At 36.8% G+C, this 20,394-nt stretch overlaps 1 protein-coding gene across 3 annotated transcripts in view; it reads right to left on the bottom strand.

Moving 5' to 3' along the window:
- Positions 1–20,394, bottom strand: part of LOC125683167 (uncharacterized) — an 85,216-nt gene that overhangs the window by 27,516 nt on the left and 37,306 nt on the right. The gene's annotated exons all lie outside the window — the stretch shown is intronic.

The raw sequence follows: 20,394 nt of genomic DNA, 5'->3' as shown, positions 1-20,394 counted from the left end.
TTAATGCTTACTGTCAATTGTTTAAAATCTACGGAAGCCGATAGGTGCCAAGGTATAGAATTAATATTTATTTAACTGGCGGCCGCCACTTAATTTATGTGGCGGCCGCCACTTAATTTATCCGGCGGCCGCCATTTAATTTTATGTGGCGGCCGCCACTTAATTTAACTGGCGGCCGCCACTTATTATCTGGCGGTCGCCACTTATTATCTGGCGGCCGCCAGTTAATTTATATGGCGGCCGAGACTCAAATTAAATCATTTATATGGCTGTCACCAGTTATTCAATTCCTCTCTCTTTCTCTCTCTCAAAATGAAAAGGGTGCAACCCTTCCCAATGCTTAAGAGCATTAAATCATTGTGTTTCGATTGTACTGTTAAATACGTAGAACCACGGGGCTGACCCTCCATTTTTTTGACAACGTCAATTTCTATTATTTTCACATGCAAACTATAATTATTTTCACATGTGAAATAAGATTAATTGGCGGATTGGCCCCCACCCCACTCTTTTGGTGGTAGTAATGAATGGTAAAAATGTAATAATGAATGAACTGATCAATTGAAGAATGAACGGAGCCCCCTCCCTCCAATTTAGGAGTACGAAGTTTGGACAAAAGAGACATTTTAGGTTCCTTTTTTGCTTGTCAACAATTGTAGAAGACAATTTCTTATCCGACTGTCCCTATACACTTTGAAAAACGATGCTGCGTGTTTGCGTACTATTCTAAATTACATTGTTTTTGCAATTGGCAGCCTCCATATATGAATTAAGTGGCGGCCGCCAGATAAAATAACTGGCGGCCGCCAGTTAATTTATATGGCGGCCGCCAGATAATAATTGGCGGCCGCCAGTTAATTTATATGGCGGCCGCCAGTTAATAAGTGGCGGCCGCCAGATAATAAGTGGCGGCCGCCAGTTAAATTAAGTGGCGGCCGCCACATAAATTAAGTGGCGGCCGCCAGTTAAATAAATATTAATTCTATACCCTGGCACCTATCGGCTTCCGTAAAAATCGCCGTTTTCTGATCCTAAATTTGGAACTACTTCGTAATATGCTTATGAATGTAGGACATTCACGTGGTGGAGATTTAAATGTAAACATGGAATCAAAAGTAAGAAAGGCTGTAAAAATACGATAAAATTTGTAAAATAAGAGACAAATAGGTAAATGGTGAATATGTACTTATTAAAGTGCCAGTGGGCTATAGTCTAGTCAATCTAGCAAATCACCTCAAAGTAATTGCAACAGAAACAAACTCGATGGAATTTAATAAATAAAAGCGTGGTTAACAACATACAAAAAATCGGACAATGGGAAATATTTCAAATTTAGACTTAAATGTTTTAGTAAACCATCGATATTTTGTGGTGTTTACGGCACGCCGTACACCTAAAGGGGAGTAACTTAACTGTGACAGTCATCGGAATATAAAGTTATACACGACGATCTAAAGTGCATGTAATAAAAAACGCGATGAAAGTAGACCTATACTCGGCCTACGTCACAATCAAATGTAAATGCGGAACCACGCTTCCGTTTTCCGAAATGTGATATTTTAACGATATCCATTTGATTTTTACATGGCGATACGAGATATGAATATCCGATATCAATTCCTTCCTTGGTGTTCTTATCTTATAAGTCAAAGTTGAGATTTGGGGGGGGGGGGGGGGATAGATATGATTATAGCTTTAGAAAAAAATCGGTTGGAGAACAAACAACAATTTGGTGGATGCGGGTGTGTCAATTACATTGTACATGTCCGTGAGGCATTTAGTGCACATTGACTATTCATGTTTGTAAAAGTTTTTCTATGATCCAAATGTTCAACATATGGAATTGCGGAGCATCAGAAAGTGGGGGAGACAGGTGGGAAAGGGGGAGGTCAGACCAATTCAGATTTCATGACGGTCGGTGAAAGATCACTGGTCCATTTCTTATTTATGAGTGACTAGTTTTAGTGGATCATCGGTCCATTTCTTACTTATGAGTGACTAGTTTTAGTGATAGATCACTGGTCCATTTCTTACTTATGAGTGACTAGTTTTAGTGATAGATCACTGGTCCATTTTTTACTTATGAGTGACTAGTTTTAGTGATAGATCACTGGTCCATTTTTTATTTATGAGTGACTAGTTTTAGTGATAGATCACTGGTCCATTTCTTACTTATGAGTGACTAGTTTTAGTGGATCACTGGTCCATGTTTTACTTATGAGTGACTAGTTTTAGTGATAGATCACTGGTCCATGTTTTACTTATGAGTGACTAGTTTTAGTGATAGATCACTGGTCCATTTTTTACTTGTGAGTGACTAGTTTTAGTGATAGATCTCCGGTCCATTTCTTACTTATGAGTGACTAGTTTTAGTGATGGATCACTGGTCCATTTCTTATTTATGAGTGACTAGTTTTAGTGGATCACTGGTCCATTTTTTATTTATGAGTGACTAGTTTTAGTGATAGATCACTGGTCCATTTCTTATTTATGAGTGACTAGTTTTAGTGATAGATCACTGGTCCATTTTTTACTTATGGGTGACTAGTTTTAGTGATAGATCACTGGTCCATTTCTTATTTATGAGTGACTAGTTTTAGTGGATCACTGGTCCATTTTTTACTTATGGGTGACTAGTTTTAGCGATAGATCACTGGTCCATTTCTTACTTATGAGTGACTAGTTTTAGTGATAGATCACTGGTCCAGTTTTTACTTATGGGTGACTAGTTTTAGTGATAGATCTCCGTCCATTTCTTACTTATGAGTGACTAGTTTTAGTGATGGATCACCGGTCCATTTCTTACTTATGGGTGACTAGTTTTAGTGGATCACCGGTCCATTTCCTAGTCACTTTCATTTTGGGCGCATACAATTTACGCAATGCAAAGTTAGCGTTCAATAAATTCTCAGGATATTGAACGCTAACATTCTCTAGAATTTACGCAGATTTTGTAATAGACTATTTATTAGCTATATAATAAAACAAATTATTTGTAGAGCTCTGTTCTTTGAAGCTTGCGTCAAAATCTAAAACATTGTAGCAGCGAACACAACTACGAGAGTATCATGTATTTGTTGAGGATAATTTGGAACCTATTCTAACCCGGATCCTCACAAAAGAAATATCATCATGATGCTCGTGGAAATCTGAATTGGTCTGACCCTCCCCCTTTCCCATCTGTCTCCCCCACTTTCTGATGCCCGCAATTCCATATGTTGAACATTTGGATCATAGTAAAACTTTTACATACATGAATAGTCAATGTACACTGAATGCCTCACGGACATGTACAATGTAACTGACACACCCCCATCCACCAAAATGTTGTTTGTTCTCCAACCGATTTTATTTTCTTAAGCTATAATCATCTCTATCTCCCCCCCCCCCCCCCTCCTTTTTAAAAAATTAAAACTCACAATATCTCAACTTAAAATTTGACTGATAAGATGATAAGAACAACCAGGAAGGAATTGATATCGGATATTCATATCTCGTATCACCATGTAAAAATCAAATGGATATCGTTAAAAATTACATTTCGGAAAACGGAAGCGTGGTTCCGCATTTACATTTGATGGTGACGTAGGCCGAGTATAGGTCTCTTATAATAGTTATAGTTTAGCATAGTTCAAATTATTATCCAAGGTTGTAAATATGCTCAAACTTCACATGTCTTACGAAGATATGACAATGTATAATTTTTCAAGATTTATGGGGGGGGGGGGGGGGGGGGGGGGGGCAGTACTTGTTGTAGAGTTGATAGCTTCTAAAATAATGCGTCAACATACGATTTTCTTACTCAATTCCTTATTCTAAGATAATAATCTGTAAATTAAAAAACAATTAATTCAAGGTTTAGTCCATAAAAATTAGGGAAAAGACCAATATTGACGTCAAATGCACAGGCACTTGTTTCTGTATATAAGTTATGACGTCTGTATACTTATTACACGATTAATATACAGACGTCATAACTTATATATACACAAACAAGTGCCTGTGGTCAAATGGTATTTCCTACAGTATTTCTTTTTTTTAACATGTTTGGGCTATCAAAGTATACATTTTGAAAATATTTATTCCAATTTATTAGAATAAATGATTACATATCATTAAATAAAGGGGCTATGTTGCTTATTACCGCCCATTTGTTTGGGAAAATAATAATTATTACGCAACTAGGTTAAAGGACACATCTCATGTTTTCAAAGTATACAACATTACATGCATTTTGTCTTCTGTATGCTTATAGTAATTAATTGTAATAGTTCGTTCGCCGAAATTTTGCGATAATTAACCACAATACAGACTTAAATATAAGCCCCGATTTCAAAAAGTCAAGTTAATTAGGTAGGTAGTCACGTGGTACAGTGACGTCACATGAGCCCTTCGGATTGTGAAAGTACTGCGAGATATTATTAAAAACTCAACTTTTAGGGGCCTAATTTATTTACCATGGGCAACATTTAAATCGATGTTGACAAATTGTCCGAGTCTTATATGTGTTTGCCACCAGTGCACACATATAACGATGTAAATACCCAAATATAGCGAGTAAAGCGTGTATGAAATCGGCAATATTGTGAGTAAGTAATGTTTATATGGGTCGCTGTCTACAAACTGTTTGGGGATGTTATTCCTTTATACATCTGTAATTGGCGCTGTTTTCTAAAATAAACAGTGCAATCATTGTTTATTTTTGGATTAGACAAATTATGATACGTTAAATTGTTGACAACTAGGTCCTATGCCATTAAAACTGATTAAGCTATTGTCACGCGTGCATTTTGGAAAGAAAGAAAAAGACAACACACATAAATCAATAAAAATATTCAAATTTAAAGTGGTAATCACATTATTTTATTTTGATAAAGCAATCTTATTACTATTTTTGAATTGTGATCTGCACGTCTTTAGGAAGTACGAAGTGGGACCACGGCGTTATAGCCTACTGACGCACTCAAGATGCTACGAGTTCAATCAGGAAATAATTTTATAATTCAATCTAAAGTTAGGAAATACAATATTCTATTATTTGTATAATTAAAAGTTCAATTAATTTGTATCTTTAATTTTTGTTGTTTTTTTTTTTTTTTTTTTTTTTTTTTTTTGTAAATCTACTAGTTGGTAGAAGTTACATTATATCGTCGATATATGTTATTACAAGGTGAAGGTCAGTTGATCCGCGTGGGTATTGAATTTGAAGAGCAAAACAGAATGTATGCTATAGGCCTACCAGTGCTTATAGCTTCGATATATCCATTTTCTCGCAGTTTATCAGGATCTCTGTCCAAGTGGTGTTTGAAAAGGTGACTGGGTGTGTTTTTAAAGGTAAAGTTTTTGCTCCAACAAAAAAAATTATCCACGTCTTTTTTCTCGTACCTTCCTTCGAAAAATTGAAAAATACTTAACTCAGTCTAAATCCTTTCTACCGATAACTAGTACACTCGAGCACGGCACAAAACATCTTAATGCATTATTATTTACAAGCCGTTAACATGATAATTGGTTTTTTGTCGATTAAATCTAATCTGTTTATGAAATGGATAATAGATGTTTTCAAACCCGAGGACGCATATGACGTCACACATATTGGCGCGTAAACTAGTGAAAGAAAATATGCATATCGCAATATTTGAATTTCATCGCTTTCAAACTCGAAAACTACGCAAAATATTTCATTTAAAACACATTTAGGCATAAAAAGAGTTAATTTTGCTGAAAAAATAAAAAAGTTTAGAAACATGCGTTGGCTTCCATAGTAAAATGTACAATAATCATGTGGTGAAATTACACCTCAAATTCACAGGTATCATTACACTTGTTACGGTTAAAACACCGAAACGATATTACCCATATGTTGACTGTGACTGAGCTACCATAAATTCCCCCCATGGTAATTTCCCGTGACGTCAGTTGAATATCACGTAACACTTCATTTTTGGAAAACAGCAAGAGGCCCTACTTGTGAACAAAAAAGTTCAGGTTCATGTGGGTAACCAGCTGAATTTTTAGTAATATACTCAGAAATAAATAAAAATCCTAAATACCCGATAGACTTAAAATTCAAATACCTTAAAACTGATCAAAACATTATTCTTGTGATATTGCACTTAGAGAAGGAAATTGAACATCATTTCTTGGCTTTTTTAATTTTTTGTTTTTGTTTAGTCTATTTCCTTTAGATTATTATCACCCATTTCCCCCTTCTTTAAAGTTTTAGACATTAAGGGTATTTAGTGTATTCATTAAAATGGCAGATCTTGTCAACAGTTGATGCGGCTGAGGAAAAATAAGTCGTGTAACGTCTACACGAAGAACATTATTAAAATATGAGGAAGTAAGTAGCGTATAATTGATGTGAAATTTTAATTGACAGGTCCGAAATCTTCCATACTAGTCTGAATTTCGCTGCTGTCATAGGCAAGAAACGACTCCGTGACCTGGGGCGCGTTTTACAAAAGAACTTACGACTTACGACCAACTTTACATACTGGAATTTACCAGTTTATTGTAAGATCATTCACCCCAAATGCGACATTTTAAAACAAAAATGTTGAAAATTAAGCCTTAGAAAAGTTTTACTTAATTCATTCAAAGTAATAACTGTGTAATAGAATTTAAGACTTGAGGCTTTGTCGTAAGTTGTTTTGTAAAACAGGTAAATGTCCTAGTAAAAATAAACAAGTGAAATCGAGAGAGCGATGACGTATATCTTTGTTATTTTAAGAACCAGTGACTTGAAATTTGGCATGCAAGTAGTTAAAACATTAATCTATGCAAGGAAAACGACAAATTACGCATAGCTTACCTAGTTTAAGATATTTTAGGCATTTGAAGAGAGTGGTTAGTTTTTTATCTATATTTATGGTATCACAGAGTTCGGGCCCAAAACGGGCTTAGCCCCTGTGCTCTACTTAAGAAAGCAATGGAATGTCAAAATGTAGACAAGGGGTCCGTGTTTGCCCACATTTCTATTTTGTATTGCTTATAGGAGTTACGAGATTGATCACTGTTCGTTATCTCCACCTTTCTAAATGAGGATTCCATAGAGAAAAAGATATCTTCTGGTGTCGATGTCATATCGACTTTGTACGATGGAATACCATAGAGACACTTATAGGATATTTGCTTTGTGAAGTATTGTCTAACACAATATCATTTTTACAAGTTCAGTCATTGCCACTAACTTCTAACTACAGCTGAAGATGAGGAGCACTGGAAGAATTTTTCTAAGTCATAGAGTGGACTAAAGAAATGATTAATTTGGATCCTTCGAACTGGGACTTATCACTGCTTTCAGCAATTCTTGTATCCGTTAAAACTAAATTACAAGTCGCGCAAGATAAACTTTTGAACGTTATTCGCTGTAAATGCAAGGCAAATTGTGACACTAGCCGTTGTACATGTAAAAACATGTACTGCAATTACTCAAATGATCACTTATATAATTATCAGACACGTAGCAACAATGGCTCCTACCCCCTTTTATCATTACATGCAAAGTTGATTAATTCTTACGTACAGAGGTCGATTTTTAGACAGATTGTTTGCCCTCCCTTCTCTCTCTCTTTTTTTTTTTTTTTTAAAAATATCATTGTCGTGAACTGTACACAGTGGAAGTTTAAAATTAAACTGAGAGAACAACCTTAGCCCCCCCCCCCCCACACACACACACACCATCAAAGATTTTTTATAACTTTGGATTAAAATTTACTTGTCAATTTTCAGGCAATATTGTGGAATTATCCTCAACACCACCCCCCCCCATTTTTTTTTTTACGATGCTGCGTGCCTGATTCATTTTGCTTTTAATTCTAGATGTCCATTGTTTTTAAAACAGATTACTTCTGAAATTCTCGATATTAATCGCACAATAATTTGGATAGAACTAAACGTCAAATACGGCTATAACCCCCCCTCTCCCCTTCTTTCCCAAACTCTAGAATTTGACGAAGTGCACGTATTAAAGATTTCTTTATAAGATTGAAGAAACTTAACCTTGTTTCGTCATAGATATAGTACAAACTGTTAAAACTCAGCTTAATAAAGAATTTGGTAACGTAAGCTTGACTATACATTGTTTGTTTGAAAATACTACAAGTATTTATGTGAAACAGAGGACCGGAATGGTAAGCGCGCCTCCAACTTCCGATGTAAGGGGCGTAACTGCAAAAATGTAGGTAATCTTTAACAGACCATTTTTGAAGGGGCAGTTGTTTTGTGTTAACAGTTTATTTTAATGTATAAATCTTCATGTGGTAACTCATATATGCCTAATGGACAGGGAAAAGTATTTTCTTCCAATATTCAATTTTTAACGATTTTTGTTGGAAACTGAAGATTTCAGCCCAAAATTCGGAAAATGCAGAAAAGTTTAGTTGTGCATTTGGACGTTTTATTCTTAAATTTATAAGATCAATGTCATATTTTCTATAAAACAGTCATTTCCTATCATTTCCAGTTTTTCACTATTTTTGTTTTAGAATAAGGTAGGTTTTCCTACCTAAAATGTATTTTTCATATATATTGCCAATAATATATATATCTTACTTGTTGAACAGTTTTTAAAATAAATCCTAACCTCAATCTTTTATTGGTAGCCTCAAATGTATGAAAAAATGTGGGATTTCTTCTTAAAATTTCAATCTTTAACAATTATATTAAAAAAAGCAAGATTTTTACCCAAAAATTACAGTCCAGGAAAGAAAATATTCTGTTGTCAAAAGTTTTAATCAAACATTTCAAGGTGGAAATTTGAAATATGAAACTTATTTTTATTGTATGTTACATGAAATGGACCTTTTCTTCAATTTCCAGTTTTTAGCGATTTTCATGAAAAAACAAATCATTTTACCCCAAAATTCCAATTTTCCCATTGAAATACAAAAGCCGATTGTTAATAGCGAGCGCAGCGAGCCAGTGCGGAGCGCTGGCTCGTACTGCGAGCTCTAATGACTAGAGCGGGGGAAATAATCCGAGCTAAATCTCAACCTCTAACAAGAATTTTTTTTTGACGCCAATCCCAGAAGTCCCTCGTACAAAATGGCGGATGGTTCGATTCGTAAAATAATAATTAAAAAAATCTTTGAAGTATTACAAACCTTTCTTATTTGAAAGGAAAGGATGACAATCATATTCTTCCCCCTTTCTTTTTCTTTTTAAAATATTGTCTAAAGAAATGTAAATAGTCACGTCACAACTACTAGGCTACGTCACAACACGCTCGTTGCATTTCCCGCTAAATTGGTTCCTAATATGTATACGGTGTGACCGTTGGACCGAGCGAAGCATGTACGTAACTCCGTTTCCCGAGTGGTAATCATAATTCCGTTAAGTACGGTAGATTGTGATTCATTAAAAAAAATATATTTTGAATGAAATTTCCTTGCGCTAAACACCCAGTAACATCTCATTAAAGGAGTTTTTATGGGGACAGCAGTTTTACATGATCCGCCTATTCATTGAACGCGGGAAATAAAACGCAAGGCGACGTGAACTGTGCATAGTGACGTCATATTTAGCCTCGACTTTTTTCTCTTTTTCAAAGCAAACAATTATAAACAACAATAATACATTCCGTATGCAATGAAAAAGGCCGTTAAAACTAAACAAACTTAACCAATAAATTCAAAACGGTACAAGACAGTAATCCTACGTATTGACAGTGAACCAGATCAGTTTTCCTTGTTTTCAATATAAATTTTTTGAAAATGTATTCAGATATGCTGCGCTCGCCCCAACGGTCACACCGTAATCATATTATGTTGTTTGCATGTGTTTTTTTGCATGAATAATAAAAATTTCATTTCTGTTGCAATTAGTTTGAGGTTTTCCTCATATATGGCTAGATTGACTAGACTACTATGAAAAGAGCCTGATGTATCCCCTGTTGCCAGAACGAAACCAAGAATGATTGTTTATATCATGTGATTATATTGTCACGTGATTCCAAGCGTTGACAGAGGTGTATGTGAAGTTTGCGTAACGCGCCCTCTGGTGAGAAAATGATAATGATGCATTATTCCGATTGCATTTTTTTAGGGTAAAAGTATGGAAGCCCATTAATGTCATTGTAACAGTCAGTATTTCATTCTCTACCCAGAGTTCCGTGCGCTACGTATACATTCTCTACCCAGAGTTCCGTGCGCAACTCGCACTATACATTCTCTACCCAGAGTTCCGTGCGCTACTCGCACTATGAAGCTTGCGGTAACGCACCCTCTGGTGATTTATGTTTTCCAAAGTACGAAAACCAATTATAGTCATATTTCTAAATTTTGAGATTCTGTGAACAATGCCGCCTTTCAAAGAAGAAAGGAGGGGGATTACTTGCACTTGTTGATTGGTTGACCACATGTTCGCTCAATATCTTGAGAAACATTCACTTGATAGTTATATTTCATATATTTTGGTTGGTTATGAGTAGAAGAGGACCCCTAGTGATTTTCGGATCAAAAGGTCGAGGGTCAATCCACTCTGGACATAGGAATATACTTCATTCAATATCTTGATGACCCTTTGCTCGACAGACATCAGACTTGGAACACTGGTGCATCCTAAGGAATAAATGACTCCTACTGATTTTGAGGTCACATGGTAAAGGTCAAGGACCAAAGTGGACATCGGAATATACTGTCCACTCAATATCTTGAGAACCCTTTGCTTGACAGACGTCATCAAACTTGGAACATTTGTACATCATAAGGAGTAGATTATCCCTATTGATTTTTAGGTCACATGGTCCAAGGTCAAGGTTCAAACTGTACATAGGAATATACTGTCTGCTCAATATCTTAAGAACCCTTTGCCTGACAGACATCAAACTTGGTATGCTGGTAAATCCCAAGGATTAGATGACCCCTATTAATTTTAGGTTCACTTGGTCAAGGGTCAAACTGGACAAAGTAATACAGTCTACTCCGGATGGAATGAAATTCAGGGGACTGACCTGAATTGTTCATTATATCCAAAGTACAATATAACCAATGCTGAACTACACAAATATTACTACCGGGGTATTTATTTAAGCTTCAATATAACAGATAGTTCAATATAACAGACTTCAATATAAGTGGAGTCAGAGTGGACTGTATATTGTCTCCTATATTTCAAGAATCAGCTGCTTGATTGACACCAAACTTGGTACATCCTAAGGAGTAAATGACCCCTATTTATATTTAGGTCACATGCTCAGTCCACTCTGGACATAAGATATTGTCCACTCAATATCTTAAATTAGTTTGGCACTATTATCAATTAAATGATTCATATGTATAACCCTTTTCAATTTTGCACCATGGGGGATATACAAGTGTATGTTTGACAAACATTTCTTGTTTTCTTTTTTGTTTCGATAGTAGCTTTTTACATCTAGTTGCTGAATAAACTCTAAAAAGATACACTGAGAGTCAGTACAGTAAATCCTGCTAAAAGAAGGGTACGCACATACATACACGATGTTCTTCATCCTTTATGACTACTATCTTCCTTGAAGATTACCTACTCCAGTTTACAATGAAGTGCGAGTCTACTCTCAGGCCTATTGATTATATTTCTTACATTCCTAATCGAAATTATGCATGTATATTCAGTGGCAGATTTAGGGGGGGGGGGTATATTTAAGGAAATCATGGTCTCTTGTCTAGAAAAAAGTAATCGATAATCTTGTAATATATAGTTGTCAAATTTTGATTTATGTTCGATAATCTTGATCAATAAAATGGACAAGATTATTGAATATAAAGCAAAATTTATCGAATATAAATAACGATTTATAGCAAATAGATCACAATTTTCGCATATGAATATGAAGACTACCCTGTTGGAAAATGCAATTTAATACATGTACAATTGTTTGGGTTTTTTAAAAGAAAATTGTTCGTCATTCGTTTGTATTTTTGTTTTTGTTTCTTCTCATCTTTGTACACAATTTTTGTAGATAGAGGAAACGGCTGCTGTATTTTGGATCTCGGAAGTGAATTGATCATCAAATTAAGTACCTCAGTGTGAAAGTTAGAGGATCTGGTTTGTAGTCAAAGTGTCTGTCAGCCTAATTAGCTGGCGATAATAGGTCATATTTGTAAGTAACACTGTAGTACTGAGTCGCCCATACTCACTTTCTTTCTGTCAATATATCTATTGCATCATGAAGACATTTCACCAGTTTGTAGGAAAACCATTGCATATTTTGTTAACGCTCTTTGTTGAGTACTTGCGAAAAATTCAATAGTGGGAAAGTATTTCCTTTACGGAAAGGGGTTTGGCAAAAATGTCGACTGAAAGTTTAAGTGAGATCATAGCAGCGGGAAAAAAGTTGGGGGTATAAGGATGAGTCATTGAGAGAATATGTGGAAGAACAGCAGGACAGATTGCGAAATGAAAGAATGGCTTTGAGAGAGAAAGAAGGAGGAGAGAGCATACAGATTAGAATTAGAGAGGTTAGATCAGGAGATATAGTTGAAAAAATTAAATGCGCAACATGAACTTGAAATGATTTCAAAATCAAGTAGCGTCAAAAGTATTGTTTCAGACAGTCAAATAAACTCTAGAACACAAAAAATTCCTCCATTTGATGAAACGCGTGACGAAATAGACGAGAAGGTTTGAGCGGTACCCCATTGCACAAATTTGGAACAAAAGAACTTGGGCAGTAAAATTAAGCGCGTTATTGAAGGGAAAAGCTCTTGATGTGTGCGCTTTAATGTCTTCAACTAAAGCTCAAGATTATGATGTCAGCTCTGTTTCGCAGGTTCGAGATGACTGAAGATGGGTTCAAGAAAAGGTTTAGATCTAGTAGACCAGAGCCAGGTGAGACATTTACTCAATTTACGGTAAGATTGGGATCCTATCTCACAAGGTGGATTGAGATGTCGAAGGTACCCAATACTTTAGACGGACTATTGGATCTTATTATGTTAAGGGATCAATTGTTACATGTATGTAATCAGGAACAAAATGTTCCACAGACAGAAGATATGTGTCGACTTGCTGATCAGTTTTCAGAGTCCAGGGCTGCAAATGCTGCCCACTTGTGTTTCAAAACTGTTAAGAATCCACCAGTGGTCGAGGCACCAAAAGGTAAAGCATTTTCAAAACCTCCGGGGTCTCAGAAACAAACAGCTTTTGTCCCTATGAATAAACGAAAATGTTACCATTGTAATGAGCGAGGGCATATAGCACCAAACTGTCCAAGCAAGATGAAATGTAAGGTTTCGGGAGCTATCGTGGACGATTCATATGATAATCAAGAGTTGATTGTAAACTGTACTGCATTGACTTTAACACACAATCCTCCTTTAGATTCATGGGTAAGTGATGACACAGTTATTCTTACGTCAGCTTGTCACAGCAGAGAGAAACAGATGCCATTGTCAGCAGGATACGTGAATGGTCAGCCCGTTACACTTCTTAGAGACTCGGGGTGCAGGAATATTGTGGTAAGGAAGAATTTAGTTCACAATGAACAATTCACCGGAGAACAAATGACATGTCTTTTGGCTGATAGCACTAAACGAACAGTTCCTGTTGCCAAAGTGGATATTGATTCTTCCTATCTCACGGGTAAGTACGACGTCTGGTGCATGGGTAATCCAGTGTCCGACTTGATCATTGGGGAGGTAAGTGATGCCAGAAAGCCACATGATCCAGATCCAAATTGGACGCCTGTGCTCACAGTTGAAACAAGACAACAAAGGAGAGATAGCCATGTGAGATTTTTCTATCTATTACATACCCATCAATGTTTCGGTTTTTGATAATGTTGCTTTCACAGACAGTGATCCGATTTTGCGGATCACCATACTGGTTTAGTATTCTCTGAAACTGATGAGGTCACAATGCATCAACGCAACTTTAATGTGGAAAATATAGACCGTGTCACAAACAAAACTGCGTATGCAAAATGTAATTTCACCGTGTGTCTGTGTTTTATATAATTTGGATTACATTCATTATCTATACATGTGGATTAAAAAATATATAAGGGGGTATATAATAGAAATTAGCAACGCGACGAGCTCGCTCTAATGCTTACACATTTGAGTCACGTGATTTTCAGTGGCAGCTGAAAAATTATGAGTATTACCCGTAAAGTTTCTAGAAAAATGTTGCCGTCACTGAGGTATACTTAATTAACAATCCCTTAGATTATTTCTTATAGAGGGCGAAGCCCTCTCACGGCCCGAAGGGCCGTGAGAGCGGAGCTCTCCCTATAGGTAACACGTATATACATGTTTAAAAGGAAAATATAGAAAGCCAATAAAAAATTAAACCATACCTATGGAACTTGAAAAGTTTGGTCCCAGTGCGTCGATTCGAATACTAGCGCGTGGACATGTATTTCTCCATTTTGAATCTCGTGTACCCAAGTTAACGGCGTTCTGAGATGTTACATGAAATCCGTAAAAGCATGTAAATCTTATTTTCTTAATCATATATAATCACTCCTCGATTTAAAACGCGATTGTACAATGCAATATCTCCTATGTTCGTGTATTTTTCTAAACACCGACGCTGAATATGACGTCACAATGCACTGTTTACATCAGTTGCACAGCGTTTCCCGCGTTCAATGAATAGGCGGATCAAAAATGTCTAAAGTTAGAATACTTTGATTGAGCTATGTCCTCACACATTAGCTGCTAATATTTTGAGATATTTTTGCCCTGTTAAGGATCTAGATACTAATTCCAATATTTTTTGCTTCGCCCTCAAACACGGTCACGCCGTAAGACATATTACAAATAGATAATTTGGAAAGTAGGCCTACCACACGCGTTTTTAAATTCCAGACAAGCTTTCTCATATTTCGTACATTTTTGGGGAGTCGTGTTGCAACGTGTTACGGGTCTTAACTCGTCTCAACAGTCACACTGTAAAACATATTAAAACTATCATTACTACAGTAATTATTCGCGTCTCGTGTGATCTGATGATCTGTGCAAGTCAACTCGATGTGATCAGACTCTTCGGATCTGTAGTAATAATAGCGAGCGGCGCTCGCGTCGCTTCAGCTCGCTCCAATTACACATTTGAGTCACGTGGTTTGCTCTTCATCAGCTGAAAAATGTATTACCCGTAATGCTTCTGCAAAAATGTCGCCGTCACTGCGGTATAATCATGGACAACCCCGTATATAAAACAAATAAATAGTGGATAGGCGCAAGGATTGCATCAACTCGATGCATTTCTTCGCCTAAAGCGCGCCTGTGGATGAGGTTAAAAGGTCAGAACCGAATCCTGTGCAATGTGTTATAAATATTAAGATTTTCACCACAGATTCAGTTTTGATATCACTAACGTCTTACTCTAATACATAAACATATAAGTGGAAAATGATAGTGGTAGAATACCCTAGATATGTATGGTATCTTAGATGCATTTGAAAGCTCGCGTTTCATATTGTGACGTCATAGTTTCATTGTGTACACATGACAACAGTCTCTGATGGCATCGATCCATGCACATATATTCATTTGCGGTTACGGAAATAGCCGAGTAGATATGTATGATAATATGTTTTACGGCGTGACCGTGTTTGAGGGCGAAGCAAACAAGTTTTGATATTAGTATCTATATCCAAAACAGACCAAAAACAACCCGAAGTTAGCAGGATTTGATCCGCCTATATATTGAACGCGGGAAATATAACGCAACTGATGTAAACAGTACATTGTGACGTCATATTCAGCGTCGTATTTTAGCAAATTTACAAACATAGCGTCTGAACCACAACAAACATTGCGTTAATGGTGGAGTGATTATATATGATTAAGAAAATAAGATTTACATGCTTTTACGAATTTTTGTAACATCTCAGAACGACGTGAACTAGGGTAGACGAGATTCAAAATGGAGAAATACATGTCCACGCGATAGTATTCGAATCGACGCCATTAGTACCAAAATTTTCAAGTTCCATAGGTATGGTTTAATTTTTCATTGTTTTCCTATATTTTCCTTTTAAATATGTATATACGTGTTACCTATAGGGAGAGCTCCGCTCTCACGGCCCTTCGGGCCGTGAGAGGGCTTCGCCCTCTATTATCTTAGATACATTGTACATATAAAAGCTCGCGTTTCATATTGTAACGTACGACTGTGACGTAATACTTACATTTGTGTACACATGGCAACACTTTGATGGCGTCGATCCACATACGAAGTTTATTTGCGGTTACGGAAATAGCATATTAGTTACGATTGCTCAAGTGTATGATGTTTTCCGCCATATACCTATACCAGTGACGTATAACAACAGTCCCATGGGGATCGGGGTTAGAATAGGTCTTCGGTACTCCTTCCTTGTCGTAAAAGGCGACTAAATTTGATGGTCCTTCGGATGAGACCGCAAACACCGAAGCCCATTGTCACAGCAGGTGTGGCACGATAAAGATCCCTCCCTGTTCAAAGGCCGTAAGCGCCGAGCATAGCCCTAAATTTTGCAGCCCTTCACCGGCAATGGTGACGTCTCCATATGAGTGGAAAATTCGCCAGTGTGACGTTAAAGGGGAAGGCAACCTAAAAACATTTACTTGATAAATGATGATTATATGATAAAAATTTGTGATACTATTCTGTTGATATACGGCCTAGATAAGCCTCAGTACTAATTTGGAAACGTTAAAAATGGAAATAGAGGCTGCCATGATGTGGAACTCTTTTGTATTCAAGACCACAAAAATCGATAATTTTGACCTCACACTGTCTGTTCCAGTTTTGATGAGATTCTAAGATAATTAAAAATGTACATGTGGTAGATTTTATGAATAAATAGGTTGATGCTTTCCTGTCAAGCTGTTAATTGCACTAATTCAAAGGAGACATGAAAAAAGTTGGATCCCCCCCCCCGAAATTCCTGACCTAGCCAAGTCATCTGAAAAGAAAATACTATGTAAAGTGTGGATCCATCATTTGCGTAATGACAAGATGAGGTTCGAGACATTTGTATGAAGAAACGTGTACTGTCTGCTTGGTCTGCGATTCGAATGAACGTCTTCTTTTCTCAATTTTTTCTTGAGAGAGAACGGGCTCAAATCTATACGGTTCCAAACTTAACTGTTCGTGACTCGTCATGTTAACAGTGCTGCTGATGAAATAAACCGGAACAGATGGTGTGACGTCATAAATTAAACATCAATGGCCGTTCTCTTAGCGGCGGGTAATTCAAAATATATGATTGATTGATTGATGTTTTCCGCCACACTCAACAATATTTCAGTTATATGGTGGCGCCCAGTATTTTATTGGTGGAAGAGAGAACCCAGATACAATGTACCTGGGAAGAGACCACCGACCTTCTGAAAGATTGTGAAACTTTCTCACTTACCGGCGTGAGCGGGATTCAAACCCGCGCCGACAGAGGTGAGTGGCCGTGTGATTTTGAGCGCGATGCTCTAACCACTCGGCCATGGAGGCTCCATAATGGAGGCTCCATATTTGGTAGATTAATATTGATTTAATCGTTAAGCTAGAATTGTGGTTGTTAAAGACTGTCATTTATGATATTAGTAAGTAATGCTTTATTCACAGAAGCAACAATGTGGTTTGGTTTGCCTTTCCCTTTAAACAATACACAATATTATATAAATATTGCATGGAGTTGAGGGTAACATTAATCAAACGACGTCATCTTACAATTTACGGCGAACCGTGCGCGCATAAATTTGACTCGTGTGATAATTTTTATAATATGACCCGTTGCCAAGTACTGTTACCCGTTGCTAGATACTATCACCCTGGAGCGCGTGATTTTTGTTCTCAGAGGGTAACAATTTCCTTTTTTCAAATGCTTCTCGATCAATATTATTCGAGTATTTTACATGAAAGTATAATAAAACAACATGTTTAACATCACTGATTAACTGTATCTACTGACAGCTCCCGCGAAATACAGTCCTTTCTATGATATGACACTCTCAATGTTTGTAACTGGTTTTCTTCGAAAATCATGGGGTTTTTCTTCTTCTCGAATTAGAGCCGATCATTTTCTATGGCAAACTCGATAAATTCATTTTTAAAAAGCCATTTTAATCACTATTTTCTAAAAGCGACAGTTTTTCCGGGAGAGTAAAAAGACACCCGCATTACAAATGTTAGGCGTAGCTACATATCAATTAACGTCATACATCCGAGGTTAGATGTATGGTACCGGAATCTGTCGAAGTTTGCTGAATGGTGTACGCAGAGCAACCGACTATAATGGCGTTGATCTACATACGAGGTTTATTTGCGGTTACGGAAATAGCCGAATAGTTAAGATTGGCTTGGGTCAACGAGATTCAAAATTGAGAAAGACATGCACGCTTGCATTCGAATGTACGCCATTTTGACCAAAATTTTCAAGTTCCATATGGTTTTAATTTTCATTGGTTTTCTATAATTTCCTATTAAACATGTACATACGTGTTACCTATATATGGAGAGCTCCGCTCTTACGGCCGGTCCTTTGGGCTGTGAGAGGGCTTCGCTCTCCCTTATGCCTGGTTCCTATTGTCGTGCAATCCGTTGCGAACGCCATGATTGACCATTCGTAGCTGATCGCGGAAGTTTTCTGGAATTTCAGGTTTTGATACGAGATTATCCGCTCTTATACGATTTGTTGCGCTTTGATCCCGTTAGGTCACGATAGATACATTTCTGTTGTCACGATCTGAACACCCGTTCAGATATGATCACATATGTTCTGATAAGATTGCCCCGATCAAGTTCACGATTGGTCCTCGATTCCCGATTTGGGACGATCATGTACGCGCAGAAACTTTCGTATACGTTACGATAAGTTAATCACGAACCGATGCGCTGTGCGATAAGATACGATTGTGATCACGATGTCTGGATGAATGTTTTAGTTACGACTGGATCCCGATGGGTATATATATACAGCCCGATTGACCATTGACTTCATTTTTTCAACATCTAGAGAGTGAACAATACAACCCACAACCACTAAAAATGGCGGAAGTTGATGACAACGTGGCATTTGCAACATTACTGTATGCTTATGATATGTATACGGTGTGACCGTTGGTCCGAGCGAAGCATGACATGGTCATTGGCGTGTCCCACGTGGTAATCATAATTCCGTTAAGTACGGTAAATTATGATTCATTTAAAAAATATATTTTTTATGAAATTTTTCTTGTGCTAAACACCCAGTAACATCTCAATATTAAAGGGGTTTATATGGGGACAACAGTTCTACAGGATCCGCCTATTCATTGAACGCGGGAAATAAAACGCAAGGCGACGTAAAATGTGCATTGTGACGTCACATTTAGCCTAGACTTTTTTCTCTTTTTCAAAGCAAACAATCATAAACAACAATAGATCCTGTATGCAATTAAAAAGGCCGTTGAAACTAAACAAAATTAACCAATAAATTCAAAATGGTGAAAAAATAACCGTAAATATATCGTATATTCTTATTTAAAGAAACTCATAAACTCGTTCATCTATTAAGTCGTATTACTGTTTTTCTATTTGATGATTGGCTGTAACAATAATAATCATACCATTCGTTTTTAACAAACTGGGTGTTTGAATTACAAATTACACGTCAGTCTTGTATTTTTGGCATTCAAAATTAAAACACGAATAACTCTAGAAGCAAATAATGAGCAAAGCAATATGGCGGCACCCGTATGGATCACAAAATTTTCAGTGAACGTATGTAGAGTTCATCTCTATTCATTAGCTGGTTTTCTCATTTCTTATTCTACATACGTGTTACCTTTAGAGTCTTGCTTGGCGGACGGACTTCGGCCCGTCCGAGCTTCGCTCGGTATTATAACTATCGTGACAGATCGTGGGACAACTCATTGCAACAAAGGGTGGTGTTTACCTTGTAAAAGATTGACTGGTATCATCACGATTTGATACGATACAATACTATCTGATGCGATTGTTAAAGTCGTTATGACTGAAAATTAATCATGTTGATCGTAGAAAAATTTTGACAGTCAAAATGTTTTCTACAATCAACATGATTGTCACGACTGACGCCAATATTAGGTAAGATTTGATACGATCACCACGATTAAGGCCACGACGCGAATCATCTAGCGGGAACATAGCATAAATCTTACACTGCTGCGACGTCATTGATTGTGACGTAATAATACATTTTCTATGATTAAACATTTTACGTTACAATAATTATAGGTTATTATATACTTTCAATTTCATCTCTTCTCTTTCTTTAAAAGTGTGCGGGCATATATCACACGATATATGCCCGGAAACATTCCGGCCCGCAAACGTTACGTCACAATCAATACACACGCAAATTACTACGTCGTTAATTTTCAAATCTTTCGTGTTTTTCATCTTTTACTCAGTTAAACCAATAAAGAAATTGTTAAAATTAATTGTTAGTTTCTAAATGAAATT

This window comes from Ostrea edulis, chromosome 6, assembly GCF_947568905.1.
Source record: "Ostrea edulis chromosome 6, xbOstEdul1.1, whole genome shotgun sequence".
Lineage (NCBI taxonomy): Eukaryota > Metazoa > Mollusca > Bivalvia > Ostreida > Ostreidae > Ostrea > Ostrea edulis.
This window is presented reverse-complemented; position numbering and strand designations above follow the sequence as displayed.